Here is an 18,954-nt window from a genome sequence, read left to right as displayed (position 1 = left end):
CATATAGGCATTTGTTAACATATATTCGTAGTTCAACACTAATTTGTACTTCTGGCTGAAGGGCTTTGTTATAAGTGGTTCTTAATTTGCTAAAACCTGACGGGCATAAGTGCAAGAGTAAAAGTAAAATAAATGTGGAAATATGCTATTTAATGGTTTCATTTATTCTCAGAAAGCAAAGTAAATATGGATAAATACCAATACGATGGCCACAAAATAAATATGTATAAATATCTATAAGATGGCCACAAAATAAATATGGATAAATACAGACAGAAATGTTAAAAAAATAAACGTCATAAAACCAGGAGCTCTATTTATATGAACCTTTTGTGTGACACTGCTCTTTACCAGGTACTCAAAATGTATCCAGACTTGGCAGGGGTGTTTTAATTGCTGTTCGACATAGCAGTTTAAAACTGCACTCAGGCTGCCATGGCAGGCCTGGGATATGCTAACAGTTCTAGTTAAATGGGTGGCACAATGAGTTTTGCAGGTCCACTGGTAGTATTTAATTTATAGGCCCTGGGAATATGGTATACCATTCTTGACGGGACTTGTAAATAAACTAAATATACCAATTAGATCTACACTAATTTAACCATATTTTGGGGGGAGTGAGCACGAGCACTTTAGCACTAGTTAGTTAGTGGTAAAATGCATACATGCCGAAGGTCAATACAAATAACCAGCAAAAAGGGAGAAGGTTAGGCAAAAAGTTTGGGTGAAGACCACCCTAAGACTGGTAAGTCTAACACCAACCCTTACCAGGAAACTGCTGACTTTTCTTTTAACCAAAAATGGATCTGAAGCACAGAATAACCCTCCGCTCTAGCGAGATCATGATTTTTAGGTTTCGTTTCACAGTGCATGCATGGTCTCTGCGAGAAACATTGTTTGCATACAGTGGGCCAACAGCCCCAACCATAGCTGACCATTTGTTAGCTTCACCATCCCTCTCATTTCCTTTGTCCACATTTGTCACACTGTGTGGGAAGCATGTTCTCTTCTTGCATTTGGCCATACCCTGTACCATAGACAGGGTACTTGAATCCATCAACTGCTTCTGTTTTTGGAGCTACTATGTTCTTTCTGTTTAAGCACTCCATATGAGTGATTGTGGTTTCAGTCTACCACCCATATCCCCATCCATGTAGCTTGTATTCACTCCCATCCACCCCATTCCATGTTGCTTCTTTTCCCTCCTGCCCCCTGCCCCCTACCCTGTACACATGCCACTGCACTCTACACCACACCACTGCACGTAAGCAACTGCCCTCAACTCTGCACCACTCTACTCCATACCACTGCACTGTAACCAAATGACTCTATGCCATTGCACTCTGTTCTTCACCACTCTCCTCTGCACTCTATGCCACTTTGCTCTTCTCTACACCACTCTACTATATGCCACTGCACTCTAAGCCATTCTACTCTGCACCACTCTATGGCACTGCACTTCACACCAATCTACTTCACTCTGTACCACTCTATTACACTGCAGTCTGCAAGACTGCACTATGTGCCACTGCCCTCTGCACAACTACACTCTATTCTGCACCACTCCATGCTACTGCACTGTAAGTCACTGCACCACTCTAATCCACAGTACTTTGTGCCAATATACTCTACTCTTTACCACTCTATGCCAATGCACTCTGTGCCACTGCACTCTACCCTGCAACACTCTACACCACTGCACTCTAAGCCACTGCAGTTTATGCCACTGCACTCTATGACACTCTACTCTGCTCCACTGTATTCCATGCTACTACACTCTATTCTTTACCACTCTGTTCTAGAGCACTGCACTCAATGGCATTGCATTCTACTCTGTATCATTGCTCTCTGTGCCACTGCACTATATTATCTGCCACTGCACTCTCTAACACTGCACTCTAAGCCACTGCAATCTATGCCAATTCACCCTATGCCACTGTACTCTACTCTGCATTACTGCGCTCTACATCACTGTCCTCTCCACCACTCTAGTCCACACTATTGCACTTTATGCCACTGCACTTTGTCATTCTACTCCATTCTGCACCACTCAACTCTATGCCACTGCATTCTCAGCTACTGAAATTTACACCACTGCACTCCACACTACATCACTCTATGCTACTGCTCTCTACACTACTCCACACTGCTACACTGCATTCTATGCCCCTCAGCTCTGCACCACTCTATGCCACTGCCCTCTATGCCACTATCCTTTACTCTGCACCACAGTATTCAGTGCCTCTACACTCTACACCACTGTATTGTGTTCTGCACCACTCTACTCTATACCACTGCACTCTGTGCCACTGCATTCTACTCTCAGCTTTCTACACCACTGCACTATACGCCATGGCATTCTACTCTACACCACTCTGCTCTATGCCACAGCACTCTACTCTGCACCATTATACTCCATATGAATGAACTCTATGCCACTTTGCTCTTCTCTGTAGCACTCTACTCTATGCCATTCTACTGTGCAACACTCTGCGCCACTGTACTTTATGCCAATCAGCTCTAAAATGTACCTCTCAATGGTACTGCACTCTATGCCACTGCATTCTGCCACTTCACTCTAAGTCACTGCACTTTATGCCACTGCACTCTACGTCACTCTAATTTGCACCATTTTACTCTAAACCACTGCACTGTATGCCACTCTACAGCACTTACGCCTGTGCCACTACACTCTAGGCCACTGCATTCTACATCACTCTACTCCATGCCACTCTACTCTGCACCATTCTGGTTTGCGCCAATGTACTCTACGCTACTGCACTTTATGCCACTGTTTTCTATACCACTGCACTCAATGGTACAGCATTTTACCCTCCACCATTGCACTCCATGCCCCTGAACTCCAAGACAAAGCACGCTATGCCACTGCGCTGTATATCACTGTGCTCTATGCCGGTGCACTCTGATGCCATTGCAGTCTATGCTACTGCACTCTACTCTGCATCACTCTACATCACTGTACTCTACTCTGTGCCACTCAATGCCACTGCACTCTGCAAGACTGTACTCTGCACCATTGCACTCTGTGCAACTGCACTCTACTCTGCACCAATCTATGCTACTGCACTCTATGCCACTGCACTCTACCCTGCAGTATTCCATTTGACTGCACTCTACATTACTACACTTTAAACCGTATGCCACTGCACACTACAGCACTCTACTCTACACTACTCTACTCCATACCACTGCACTCTATGGCAGTCTACTCTGCACCCCTCTATGCCACTGCACTTTACCCCAATATACTCTACCTTGCACCACTCTACGCCACTGCACTGTAAGCCACTGTACTTTATGTCACTGAACCCTATGGTACTCTACTCTGCACCAATGTACTCTATGAAACTGCACTGTACTCTTTACCACTCAACTCTTGACCACTGCACTCTACTCCATTGCACTCAGTGCCACTTGACTGTGCACCACTTCACTCTATGCTACTGCACTCTACCTTTTGCAACTGAACACTCCCTCACTGCACTCTAAACCACTATAATCTATGCCAATGCACTCTAGACCACTGCACTCTACTCTGCATCCCTGCACTCTACATCACTGCACTGTACACCATTGTACTCAGGTTTTCACTAATACACTCTACATCACTGCACTCTATGCCACTCTACTCTGCAGCACTCTACTCTATGATACTTCACTCAACACCACTGCACTCCACTCTGCATCACTCTACACCACTACACTCTATACTACTCTACTCTGTGGCATTGTATTCCATACCACTTAACACTGCACCATTCTATGTCACTGCACCCTATGCTGCTGCACTCTATGCCACTGCACTCTACTCTGCACCACCCTATACCACTGCACTCTATGCCACTGTACTCTACTCTTCACTACTCCACTCTACGGCACTGCACTCTACTCTGCACCACTATATTCCACCCAATCTACTCTATGTCATTGCACTCTACCTCACATTGCTCTTCTGTGAATGACTCTACTCCTCCCCAATTGCACTCCACAACACTGCACTCAACCCCACACCACTCTACACCACTGCACTCTACTCTTTACAACTCCACTCTATGCCACTGCACTCTACTCTGCACCACTATATTCCACACCAATCTACTCTGTCATTGCACTCTATGCCACTTTGCTTTTCTCTGCACCACTCTACGATATGCCACTCTACTTCGCAACACTCTGTGCCACTGTACTTTATGCCAACCTACTCTACACTGTATCACTCTATGGCACTGCACTCTACGCCACTGAACTCTGCTCTGCACACCTCATGCCACTGCTCTCTAAGCCATTTCACTTTATGCCACTGCATGCCATGACACTCTAAACTGTACCCCTCGACTCTAGGCCACTGCTCTTTATGCCACTCTACTCAACAGCACTCATCTCTGTGCCAATGCATTCTACACCACTCTAATCCTCGCCACCCTACTCAGCACCAGTTTACTCTGCATAAATCTACTCTACACTACTGCACTTTACTCTGCACCACTCTTGGTCACTGCACTCCACTCTGCACCACTCTATGCTACTGTACTCTACTCTGCACCACTCTAAGCCACTGCACTCTGCAAGAATGCACACTGCACCACAACACTCTACACAACTGCACTCTACTCAGTGCCACTCCATGCCACTGCATTCTACCCTTCACCATTCCATACTATTGCACTCTATGTCACTGCACTTTACACTTAATGCCACTGCACTCTACAACACTCTACTCTGCACCACTCTACTCTGTGCCACTACACTCAATGCCGGTCTACTCCGAACCACTCTATGCCACTGCACTTAAAACCAATCTCCTATGTACTTCTCCAGGCCACTGCACTCTACAAAACTGCAGTCTACCCTGGATAACTCTGTGCCACTGACCTGTAATCCACTGCACTTTATGCCACTGCACCCTACTCCACTCTGCACCAGTGCACTCTATGCCACTGCACTCTACTCTCTGCAACTGCACTCTTCCTCACTTCACTCTAGGTCACAGCAATCTATGCCAATGCACTGTGGGACTCTACGCAACTGTACTCTATACCACTCTACTCTGCACCACTCTACTCTATGCCACTCCATATCACTGCACTCCACTCTGCATTACTCCACTCTATGCCACTGCACTCTACACAATTCTTCTCTGCAGCACTGTACTCTATGCCACTCAACTCTGCACCATTCTACGCCAGTGCACTCTATGCCAGCGCACTCTATGCCACTACATGCTACTCTGCATTACTCTACACCATTATAATCTATTCTGCAGCACTGTACTCTGTGTCACTGCACTTTACACCACTGTGCTGTGCTCTGCACCACTGTACTCTACACTACTGCACCCCACACCACTGCACTCTACTCTGCACCACTCTGTGCCACTGCACTCTACACTACTGCACTCTACTCTGTCCCACACTTACCTATACCACTGCACTCTGCTCTGCACCACTATACTCCTTATCATTCTATGCCACCGCACTCTATGCCACATTGCTTTTCTCTGCACCACTCTAACCTACGCCACTCTACTGTGCAACACTCAATGCCACTGTACTTCATGCCAGTCTACCCTGCACTGCACCTCTGTATGACACTGCACTTTACACCACTGCACTCTGTGCCACTGCAGTCTAATCTGTACCACTCTCTGTCACTGTATTTTAAGCCACTGCACTTCATGCCACTGCAATCTACGACACTCTAATCTGCACCACTCTACTCTAGGCCAATCCACTCTATGCCACTATATTCTGTAGCACTCTTCTCTGTGCTACTGCACTCTAGACCACTACGTGCTACACAACTCAACTCCATGCCACTCTACTCTGCACCACTCTACTCTTTGCCAATCTACTGTACACTACTGAACCCTAAGCCACTCTACTCTACGCACTGGACTCAACATAACTGTACTTTACCCTCCACCACTGTACTCTGTGCTCCTGCACTTTAAGCCAATGTACTCAACACCACTGCTCTCTACCTCACTGTTCTCTATGCCACTGCACTGTATGCTACTGCACTCTAAGCCACTGCCTCTACTTTGCATCACTCTATGCCACTGTACTTGATTCTGCACCACTCCACTCAGCCCCACTGCACTCTACACCACTGTACTCTACTCTGCACCACTCTACTCTACACCACTGCACTCTATGCTACTGCACTCAAGTCTGCACAACTGCACTCTATTCCACTGCACTCTATGCAATTCTACTCAGCCTTGCTGCACTCTATGCCACTGCACTCTACACTAGTTCACTCTATGGCACTCTATTCTACACCCTCTACTCTACTCCGCCAACACTGGACTCAATGCTACCGCACTCTATGCCACTTTACTCTACAACACTTCACATTTTGCTACTACACTCTATGCCACTGCACTCTACTAGACTTCATTCCACTCTATACCACGCTATCCTACTTTTCCCCACTCTACTGTATGCCAGTGCACTCTATGATACTGCACTCTACATCAATGCACTGTACACCACTCTACTCTATGCCACTGCACTTTATACCACTCTACTCTGCATCACTCTCCCCCACTGCAGTCTTCACCAATGAAGTCTAGTCTGCACCACTATACTCTCTGCCACTGCACAGTCTGCACACTCACTCTACTGTACTCCACTCAACCTTACTCTGTGGCACTCCACACCACTCTATGCCATTCCACTCTATGCTACTCCAATCTATACCACTCCACTCTACATCTCTGTATGCCATTCTACTCCACTGCACACAGTGCGACTCAGTACCACTCCACCCTTCCACTCTACTCCATACAATGCCACTCTACTCTACGCCACTCTACTCCACGCCACTCTACTCTTCCCCACTTTAGCCTACCAAACTACACTCTTCTCCATTCTACTTTACGCCACTCCAAGCCACTTCACCCCACTCTATGCCACTCTAATGTATGCCACTCCACTTTAAACCACTACACTTCACTTTACGCCATTCCACTCTACACCACTCTACTGCATGCTACTCTACTCTACTCTAAGTCACTTCAATCCACTCTATGCCACTCTAAGCCACTCCATTCCACTTTATGCCACCCCACTTTTGTCAGCTCCATTACCACTATACACCATGCCACTCCACTGCACTCTACTCCACTTCATGATAATGTTCAACATGGCTAAACGAAATTGGCAAAGCCAATAGCTCACATGTAGGTGAAACCTACTAGCTTTGCCACTGCTTGTTTTTAAACCAGCATTGCTTTGATAGAAAGCCTCCACATGCCACTTTTATCCATGGCTGTAATATGACCAGTAGGCAGCCTGGCCAGAAAGGTTTGCTCAGAATCAGCATCTTGTAATTACAGAAGCAGACAGTGTACCTCACGGCAGCAAGGAGGCCCAGGTGGGTGAAGAATGGAGGCTGGTGAGTGGGCGGATGTGATAAACCCCAGGACGTGTGATTTGATGTATGAATATAACTTGTGTTTATCAGTGCAGCATGCACCGAGGCACGTCTATATGATTTATACATGAACTAATGTGGTTGCTTGTCAACAACTATGGTTCACATAAATCAATTTGTGTCATATATTATTAAACAGAATTTTGGCCTGTTTAGCATTTTAAAAGTTCTGTAACATTTTATGTGTTTGCTACAATTTTCTCCAGAATTTAAATTATTAAATTACATTAATTCCTCTAAAAAGTTAATATAATTGTGCAAACATCTTCGAGTTAAAAGATACTAACAGCTTGATGCAGTGCAGCTGCTACTGGGCAGCTGCTAGCAGACCTGTTTGGACACGTCGTGAAACACCTACGAGAAAGTACTCAAGCATCATGGTTTCGGTTACATTTCCTGTCCCTGAGTGGCTAAAAGCCAAGGCTCTGGGGGTCCGTGGGATTCGTTTCTTTCTGAACCTTTGTCTGTTCTTTGCATTTGAGATGTTGTACGAGCATGTGTATGTCTTTTTATGGTTGTTTTTAACCGAGGTAAAATAATATTGGTTGATTGAGTGGGTGCTGTCAGTTATAAGATAACCTTCTAAACAAGCTTTGGCAAAGCCAATAGGTCTCACCTACGAGATCCCTGTATCTGCTTTGTCAATTTTATGAAGCCATACTGTGAAACTGTGCAGCATGGCTAAAAGCAATCTAAAAAGTGCTATAATGCAGCCAGCGCCTTTCCATTTCTTCCTGAGGTAACCCGGAGGGAGTACAGGAGGCAACATGCAGGGAGGGAGGACAAATAGACAAGGACGAGTGGAGGGGGGGGGGCGGATAGGGAGTCAAAAAAGTGTTATGACACGGCCAACACATCTCCCCTCATACAGCTTTTTATCGCTTTCCCGAGGTGGCACAGTGGAAAGGAGGAAAGGTTGGAGGCAACATGGGGTAAGGCGGGGCAGCCACATGGAGAGATGGCGGGGGGAGGGCAACACCTCTGCAGATTACCAGTGGCAAACCCGATAACATATAAAATATTAGGAGCAAGTGAGATACATTACATAGCAGACACTCACCTGTTTTAAAAAGATATTAAACTCATGTTACACACCTCAGACGTTTCAGAGGCCGAAGAGAGCCTTCACTGACTCGAAGCCGAGGGCAGGGCATTGTGCATGCAGATCTCTGCAGCAATCCCATAAAGGACGTCTGAGTCAAAACTAAGCAAGAAGCTGTGAGGAAAACAGGACCCCAAACGAAATATCAAATCAACACAAAAGTGCATTATAATCGCACTGTGCATGCCTCCAGTGTACAATGGGCCTATTTTTCCTAGCTTCGCGCCCTGGTATTTCATTTTGGTGTTTAAAGTTGTGCTTTCTCCTCTCTGTAATTTTATGTTATGCCTTTTTCTCTATCATCTCTGTAGCATTCACTATATAAACGTAACAATTATCCTTATCACCCTGATTGTAGGTTTAGTGTGCTCTATATAAATAATCTAATAAATGCTAAACATGGGTATGAGATAAATATGGGATGGGACTTTGTAGGAGTGTCAGGCAACACATGCCATTTATATATATTAGTGCCTGTAGATAGTGATGCTGCAGAAAACCATTAAGGGACAGGTTTAGGAAAAGTGGCGCTGCACACTTTTCTTGCATCCCTTAGTGCCCCCCCCCCCCCAACGCCACCATTAGATACAGCGCACCTTGGTGGTAGTTAGGGAACTAGAGTCAACATTTTTGGTGTTAGTTTAGAGCTTTGCAGGATTAGCGTCAACATTTTTACTCTAATCCTGCAAAGCCTGTTGAGGCCCTTTATGAACATTGGTGTGCCTCCTTTTAATGCCTGCTCTGAGCAGCGTGACGCAAGGAGGCACTAGGAGCTCTTAAATTTGCCCCTGAGTCTCTTGGCCGAGCAATCTTTCCTTCTATATCTGGCACTATCTCCGAACAGTAAAATAAAACTTCTCTCTACAGGAAACTCCAACCATCACAGCGAGTCTGCCACTTTTCGTTACATATAACAAGATACCTCGGTGGGTCTGACGCCTGAACTCTCTGGGAAACCTGCATGTGCAGGATCGAAATCCAAGCAAGCATTTCAACCTGCTGAAGAGGATACAATGAGCTCCATTCACTGCGAATAAACAATGTTTTTAATTTAATGCTTAAGGAACAATTTATTTGTGGTGTGTGTGTGTGTGAATCAATGAAATAAAGTGTAGTAAATGCACTGACAAGGTCTGTTTGTCAGCAAGTAACACAGAGTGCGAAGCAACATGGGGGAGGGGAGTAAACATCGTACAGGTACGAGTACATGTGGGACTGTGCTGGAGAAGACACTCACTCTAGCTGAGTACGTACACAAAAATAAAAAATTAGCACCAGCTTAAGAGAGCAGAGAAGAGCAAATGTACTTTGGCCATGCTCCAAGGAAGAGACAAATACACGAAGTGGATTGCAGCACGTGCCAACTTATGAAAAGCAAACAAATGAGAGTGACAACAAAGCCAGCGGTTAGGCAAGAAATGAGTGGCCACTAAGCCCCCTGTAAGTAAAGAAAATATCTCACAAGCAACAGCGCATGCACTGTAACAGGCGAGACCTAAAAGGATTCACTGTGGCTTTGAAATAATTGAATAAGGTCTGTCAGTCTGTCTTTCCATTGTTCCCACTAAGACTGTGTCTACTTTCACTCCACTTAAAAGGGCGGATGTTCTCCTTGTTCAACTTTCTTTCTACAGTTGAGTGATTAGAAGACAGCAGCACAACTGCTGTTATAGCCTGCCACTGACATTTCACTGTCTAATTCCTTATTCTCTTGTCAGTTAAGGCATGCAGTGGATTGGGGAGACGAGACAGGAGTGTCACAGAGTTCCTGCCTAATGACAAAGAGATCTGGTCCATCATGAATCCTCTCTTTGGACCATGATTGGCAATTGTACCAGACAGCCTATGGTTTGACTTCTGTGTCCTTCTCATGCATGACACCTATGGCTGGTGGGCCTCCAAATACTCCTCCAGGCTTCTGGGGATTTCCCATTTGATCATTTCCAGCAGACAAGGGAACATGTCTTACAGAGTGTTGCACTACCTTTAGCCGCTGCATGGGTGCATTGCAAAATGGACCATATGTGACTATGGTTTTAAGTTTGAAAGCTTTTTAAAATCATGTTTGGCACAGCCATAGGGATGTTTTCATAGAGGGATATCCCCATGTGGGGCACAGTTCCATCTTTATACCATGTATCTATCTGTTTACAGCTCACACTCTGCATCCTGTTAGTTTACCCCACAAACTCTCTTATCAAAAGTGCTGTGTGGGCCCACAGATGCAATCTGCCATGAGGAGACATATTACCAACCACAGTGAGCATTTGGCACTGCCACTTCTGCTCTCCCACTGCAATACTGAGTGTATTTTAGGTCTCACCTAAGACAGAATATACCCTGCATGTTGTGGGACATACTGCTGCTTACAGTGTGCTTAGAGCTCATCCATTTCTTACCATTGGTTAGCTTCGTTGTCACTCTCATTTGCATTCTTCTTATTCTTTACCTGTGTGGTCTTTCCTTCCTCTTCTTGTTTTTGTCCTACCCCCGGAGCATGTACTCAATTCTATGTCCTGCCACAGCTTGATTTTTCAGTGACTATTTTATTCCTTTTTTTAAGCACTCTAGAAGAGTGTATGGGTTTTCAAGCGGCCTCCTTTCTGTGTTTCTCTCCCCACTCTGCCACAATCAGTGTTTCTCTTGCCTCAGTGCTTTCCGACCTACTCCACTACATTGCCTTCTCACTCCACGAGCTCCAATTTGTCTCTCTTCACCTCTTTGAACCTCTACCATGCCCTCTATGTTGCTTTCTTGCCTTGTTCCCAGGTTGCTTCCTCCCGCACCCACAACGTCTTGGTGCTTCCACCCCTGTTTTGTTTCGCCCACTTACTTTAAAATCCTGCACCCCAGTATTGCTTCTGCCCCTCGTTGCCATTTTGATTCTGCACGACCCATACACCTGTGTTGCATCCCCCATTTTGCTTCCACACAAAAAATAATGTTTTTGTATGAGCCATCTCGGATTGGTAACTAAAAAGTAAAAAAACAAACATCTGCATCATTTTGTAGGCAGGTGAATGTGTGGTGTACACACCTACAAAATGACACGGCTGGCCACATCAAAAGCTTTTTTTTATTTAAAATTCTTTAGCTATAGCTAAAATAATTGGCAACGCCAATACATTCAAAAAAGGAGACCTACTAGATTGGCCAGTGATTATTTTCACTGAAAAGGACCATAGTCATTGCTTGGTGATGAGCTATTGGCTGTCTGTCAAGGGGAATGTCTCTCCGTTGTCAGGCTGTTGCTCAGCCCCTGCATACTGACTGCGAGCTCGTAGATTACTTCTCTTCTATTCTACCATGCTGTGCTGCTACCATAAATAGAGCAGCTGAGTCTCAGCCCTAGAAAGGGTGGGAAGAACAACCTATATTGTACTAGGCAGACACCGTTGTGATGATGCTCTGAGTCAGTAGAGTACTCCCATTCTTTTGTGTTTAAACTCGTTGTCAGTAAATTACGTATCTTAAAGATTTTACTAGCAGGTGTAGTTTTATGATCCAAAGATGTGATGGTGTGACTTCAAAGATTAAGAAAGGCAAAAAGGCATAATTAATGAAAGTCACACAGGTTTAGAATAGAGATGCTGAATTCGATGGAAACAGAATCTAGATTATCAGGTTAGCATGTAGCAAGATGATCTTCCAGAGGAATAGTGAGCTGCAATCTCCTGCCTCTTACAGCCTCACACATTTTGCACATGCTTGCCCTCAGGAGCCTTCCAATCTTCATGAGCAAGGTCTAATATTCACTTGAATCAAGATATTGTATCCCTTTTTTCTTATCTCTAGAAAATGTGAATACTTATCAAAACAAGATATCAAAAAAGGCTCTTAAAGTATTTTTCAATTGGATCAAGATCCTTAAATATAATTTTTTCTCACTCCATTTCTGTGTTTCTCCCTCTTAGGGCATCCATGCTCTTGTGGTCAGGGTCAGCGAAGAGACCATGGCTGTCTAGCAACACACTCTGTTACACATAATTTATAAAGTATCCACTTGAACTGCTCAGTATGCTTCTTTGATTGTTCATATGCTACATATCCCAGTAAGATTGGGGAAGGCTTTAAATCTTTCAAACCTCGGGAGGAAGGTGAAATAAATACAGTAGAAAACCTTCCTTCCACTCTTGAATTGTGAAAAGTGTTCAGATTCACCATGAAGGCACTGGTGACAAATCTCCAAATGAATAAGGGGGCACACTATTAATTGGACTACCTCCAGTCCATTTCTCTCTCTCAAGGCCATCTTCCACTCTACAGTGAGGCGGATCACCGAAATAACAACACAGTCGCACTCACCCTAAACTCTAAAACGCTTTGCAACACTCTTAACCTTCTCAGGGAAAGGATGTGAAATGTTCTCCCCTCAGTGCCTAATTTGTGCTTGTTGTTTCCGGTGCTGAGCACCGGCACTTATTTTTGAGGGCCGGCGCTTATTCTTCTGCCCCAAGCATTTGCTGTGAGCAAAAGATACATTTGGGAAAGACGGAGGAAGAGAAAAACGAAAAAGCGTCACAAAGAGAGAATGCACAAAGTTGCAAAAGTGAGCTGAAGTGGCAGGGAGTGGCTTTAAATAGATTGAAGACGCCCGAGATGACTTCAGGGTTACGCTACCTCAGTATTCTGTGTTCCCACATTTCATTGCAGCAGCCGTGTGTTTAAGAGGAGGGCTTTGAGCACCGGCACGCTTTTATTTACAAATTAAGCACTGTTCTTCCCACTAAAATTCCTTATTACAGTTTTAAACTCATGTCAACTACTGAACTCAGCCAAATGGCAATCACTTCAAACACTGCAATGATAATGAAGTTACCTCCCTGAGATCTTAGAAAATTCTAAATTACCTTCCAAGGTTTGCCACTAAACGTATATAAATGATTAATGCTTCGTTAATGCACGTTTTGTTCATTGTAAAAACCACAACATAGAATATGGAGTAGAGGCCAATGAATCATTTTCTGCTGCATTCCTCTTTAGCCTACCTAAACGACTCAAATTATTTTTTCTTTATGTTTTACTGGTATGTGGCTGACCTCTACCTATGTATATATCTCCCGTCTACTTTGCTACTCTGCAACATTATTATGCCTACTGAACCTTCTTTGTAAAACCCGCTGTTATCCATCCACAGTTTAGCAGCAGTATATCAAAAAACACGATTTTTTTTTTTTTTAAAGCATCCAATTGACTTGGATTTCTTCTGTTGCGACACTCGGTGTTAGGCCCTGATTTATACTTTTTGATGCAAAACTGCACTAATGCAGTTTTGCACCAAAAAGTTTAGCACCGGCTTGCACTATTTCTGTGCACCAGCCGGGCACCATATTTATGGAATGGTGCAAGCCAGTGCAAAGGGTAGGCTAGCGTAAAAAAAAGATGAGGTTAGTCGGGTGGGGCTGGCAGTATGGAAGAAGGGGGGTTGCACCAAAAAATGACGTTAAGCAGGTTAGAGTAAAAAAAAATGACTCTAACCTGCCTAGAGTCTGTCTCTGATGCAAAACCATCCATACCACATGACTCCTGGCTTAGAAAAGTCAGGAGTCAGGCCCACCACCCCAATGGCCGGCACAGGGGACCAGGGTCCCCTGGGCATGGCCATTGCACCCAGCGCCAGGTAGGGGGGCCCATTTCAGGGCCCCCAAAGGCACTTTAGAAAATAAATAAAATACTTACCTGTACTTACCTATACTTCCCTGGGATGGGTGTCCCCCATCCTCCGCTGCCCCTCTGGTGTGGGTGTCCCTGGGGCTTGGGGTAGACACCTGTGGGTTTATTCTGTGGTGTTCCACCATGGAAATAGGCCCAAAGGTCCCCTAACGCCTGCCCTGACCTAGGCGTTAAAATATGGTGCAAAGCAAACTCTGCACCATTTTTTGACCCCTCCTGTGGGGGATTTTAGCACAGGGGATAAATATGGCTCTAAGGCCATAAAGTCATTTTTTGCACAGGAACGCCTATTTTGCATCTCACTGATGCAAAGTAGGTTTCCACGTCCAAAAAGTAACTTTAACTCCATAAATTTGGCGCTGGACGGGTCTAGCGCCAAAGTATAAATATGGAGTTAGTTTTACATCTAATTTGCGTTAAAAAAATTACATTAATGCTGTGCAAAACAAGTATAAATATGGCCCTTGGTGCTGCAGGCCAGGTAAGATGAATTTGTAGAAGAGACTGTTGATGGAGACACTACATTTCTGTCAGTAAACTTGGTAATAACTCCTGTGTCAGGTTTTTTTTCTGACCAGGAAGTTTGAGTGAGGAGAGGAAGACAAAATTGGTTTACCCATAATGGAGTTCTACAAGCTGTCGAGCAATTCCAAGTTGACATGAATGGGCCGTGTATCTTCTTTGAAGTGTTTTTTTCTTTTTTGTAACCCTGTAAGTTGCTGAGATCACATAGCAATATCCAAGAGGAAATTGTGAATTTTTGCAACAAAAAAGAACACTAGAAACATAGGCACTGATTTAAGAGCCCCTAGCACCTCCTTGTGCCACATTAGCATCATTTAATGTGGCCCAACGAGGCATAAATCACCTCACTGGATTTACAAAGTGGTGCCATGCATGCATTGCGCCACTTTGTAATCCTTAGCTCTACATTATGCCTGCAGCAGGCATAATGTATGCAAAGGGGGCGTTCCCCGTTTGGGGGGCTGAAAAAATCGAAGGGATTTCTCTGTGGCATTTTTTTTCAGCACTTTTAACGCCTTCTCACAACAGGCATTAAAAGGAGGCACACAATTGTTTTCAATGTGTCTCAATGGACTTTGCAGGATTAGCGTCAACATTTTTGATGCTAGTCCTGCAAAGCTCTGAACTAGCATCAAAAATGTTGATGCTAGTACCCCTACCACCATGGTGCGTCGTATCCTAGATACGGCGCACACCTGGTGGCATGGGGGGGGGGCTAAGGGGTGGAAGGAAAGTGGTGCTGCACCCAGTGCAGCGCCACTTTCCCTAAATCAGGCGCTTAGAGTGCGATAGAAAGGTGGCTTTCCAAGTTAACTTGACTCTCTAGTGTTGCTTAGTCAAACATTCAAGGCCTAGCTCGAAGTAGGTGGTTTGAAGATTAAGGCTAGATACAGCATAATCTAGTTATCAGAGATGTACGGATATATTGTGCATCAAGAGTTGTTATTTGCATATGGAAAGTTACAAAGTACCACAAAATAAATACTGTTAAAAACTGGACAGCCCTGTCATGCACAATGTAGACTATTCATAACCACAGGCCGATCGCAAACCCTCTGCATTTTCCGGAGTCTAATAGTCTAGTGGATACGCAATGTAAATGCTGCAACATGTGGGATAAGAAAATAAGATTGTAGCACAATAAAAATGAGTGACTGTTGTTTGGGTAAAGAGTTATGGGACTGGGAAATATTGCTCTATCTCCTGATTAGCCTTACAGTGTGTTTGTACCTTGAGTCTCTGAAGTCTGATGAAGCCTAGGTGTCAGTGACACTGAGTCATAAAGGAAAGATATTAGTGCTGAAGTTCTGGCTGAAGGCCTGTTTATCACAGGGATTTAGGGTGCTGTCCCACAGACACAAAGGGTGCACCAAAGGACATTTCAGGACCTTTTTAAATGTCTGGATCTGGCTAACGCCAGACAAATGTAGGCCTCTCCCCAGCAAGAAAAAGTAAGAGAACCACCAGGTTTGGCACAGGTTTGGCACTGAGACATTTGACACCCAAGACATTGACAATTTTAATCAACCTATGATTACGCTACACGAAACAGAGGCTAGCAGATACCCGGAAATGGGCAAGTAGGGGATCCTACAAAGGTGAGACAACAAAGCAAACTGGCACAATGATGAAGACATCACTCCGCGCAAGTGCAAGTGCATGCGGGTATTGATCTTCAGTAGAACTCATCTGGTCTCTGGTGGGTGGGAGAGGGGGCCTTTATGTGGTCTGGATTTACATCTCCAGCTGTTGCCATTCATGTTGCAATCAGGGCATACCAGCAGCATTTCAGCAGACATAAGGCTTAGTTTTAGCCCCAGAAAGGAAGCAGCTCCACAACCCTTTCAAGAACCACTGCATTGGTCCATATAGGTCTGTGTCAACATGGTAATGGGGCCCCAAATTTATAAGATCAGTTCTTGGTAATTAGGCAGCAGGGCAATTTTAATATATTCAAGTGCATTAAACAAAAAAACAAAATTCGATTCAGTGATATTGGTGCAGATTTTCTTTCGTTGGAGAGGATGACAAGTAAAGAAAGCCTGGCTTAGCTCCTAAAATGCACGCTGGGTGATGGCGCCTTTGTGATCTTAGGCAAAAACATTCTCCGGTGATCTGTTCTGGCAGGAAACATTGTGGAATTCCTCACAACAGGTCCAGTAGGCAAATAAGGAAGTAAAATAAAGAATATAAGTGGGATGGTCTAACCAATACTTCGGCTTCCTGGGCAGCAGTAATCTTCATTTTATGTATGCAGTTCATACAAAAGATGTTTCTGATTATCTAAGGGTAAAACTAATGACGTGTGCACCAGATGTGAAAGTGATGGGTCTTCCGTCTGCAGTCCAATTAATCTTCCCAGTCATCATTACAATTTGAACGTAGATGATGTTCACGTACATTCTCATTCTTTAAAAAATAAATGACAGAATGGAGGGGCCCGTGGAGAGAGAGACTCGGTCTAGTCTCTCCGTGGGTGCGTTCGGGACGGAGGAAGTGGCGCGGAGGCGCCCTATTGGAGGAAAGGTAACTGGGGAGGGTTTATAAGGGGTTTGGAGGGTGGGGTCGGCCTCTTTCTCCGCCGCGACATAGGTAGTTGAAGGAGCGTTATTTTGAGGTTTTTCTCGGGCCTCGAGGTAAGGAGTTTAGGTAGACAGGAACTGTTAGGCAGCAAAGGGGGAGCATTATTTTAAACACTCAGCAACCGGCACCGGCAGCTGGGGGCAGCGCACACAGGCCGTCGGGGGGGGGCTGCACCACTGGGCAGGTTCGGCGAGCTGGAACAGGCATGTGGGATCGCGCTAGGATATAATTTAGCGCGCCCGTGCACAACATCGGGTCGGCGTTGCCACACCCCCGCAGGGGACACAGCGAGTGCGGAAACGCGGTGCAAGCGGGAGGGCCCCTCGGGCAACATTTTAATTAATTAAAAAAAAAAAAAAGGAGAAAGGATATAAAAGAAAAGGATAGAAGGGTTTATGCCTGTGAGCCCAAAAAAAAAATATATATATATATATATATATATAATAATAAGATAAGAGGTTTAGAAAAAGGGGGCAAGCAATAGGCTGTCTCCTCAGCAGGGGAGCCCAGCAGACCACACCCCGGCAGGCAAGGTAGGCCCACCGTGTTATTGCCCTCAATAGGGCCACTGGTGGGGGGGGCATAAATAAAAAAAATAAAAAAAACACATAGTTTGTAAAAAACAAAAACAAAAAATAATAATAATAATTTATATATAAAAAGCTTAGAGACATGGCAGCAAGCCACGACGCAGACGCAGTGAGGGCCGCGCTCCGCGTGCTAGGCGAGACAGGCCGGGCGGACCTACTTAGACCAGGAGTACTAGAGCAGGCCTGGGTGGGGATGTCACGCCCAACTAGGGCTGCATCGGGGCGGGTCGCGGCGGCAATAGCGGCATGCGAGTCCCAGGACTCCAACGTGGATAAGCATGAGGGGCCTGTGGCCCCCGGGCAGAGCGCAGTTGCACAACAGGAGTTTCCCAGGGCACAGAGCCCGCTGATGTTTAGCGGGGAGACACAAGGCGCACAGGACGCGGGTACAGACAGCGTAGTAGCAGGGGCCGACCCCGCAGGCATTGTGGGACAGCTGGCTGGGGAGGGGGGGTCCACAGGGCAAGACGGGGAGGGAGAGCGGCCCCAACCGGGGCCCAGCGGGGAATGCGCCCTGCTAGATTTGTCATACCATAGGGGGGAAGGACCCAGCCCTGGGGGTCTTGGTGCGCCGGCAAAGAAAAGAGGCAAATACGTAGGAAAACCCAGAGAGGGGCCGGGGAGAGCCAAGACAGCACCCCGCCAGGCCAGGGGGGGGAAAGTCAGGTCCGCACATGAACCAGGGACTTCGGAGGCGCAGACCCCTCACACGCAAGGGACTTGGGACCAGGCAGAGACCTGGGATTTGGAGGCCACAATACGGGAACAGCGCAGGGTTGTTCTGGAGACGGAGGTTAGGTGGGCACAGTTGTGTAAGGACAGGGAGGAGGCGAACGCTCGCAGTGAAACAACCCAAAGGGCCAGAGAAGCCAGAGAGCACGTAGGAACGCAGCAGCCGGGGCCAGGAAGCGGAACCTGGGTTTGGGTCCCACAGTCAAAAGGGGATCAGAGACAAGAGGCTCGTGCGGCCGAAGGGATAGTGGGCGCGGGGAAGCCTGGTGACGCAGACGGTCACGGGGGCAG

This window comes from Pleurodeles waltl, chromosome 9, assembly GCF_031143425.1.
Source record: "Pleurodeles waltl isolate 20211129_DDA chromosome 9, aPleWal1.hap1.20221129, whole genome shotgun sequence".
Taxonomy (NCBI): domain Eukaryota; kingdom Metazoa; phylum Chordata; class Amphibia; order Caudata; family Salamandridae; genus Pleurodeles; species Pleurodeles waltl.
Note: the sequence above shows the minus strand (reverse complement) of the source record.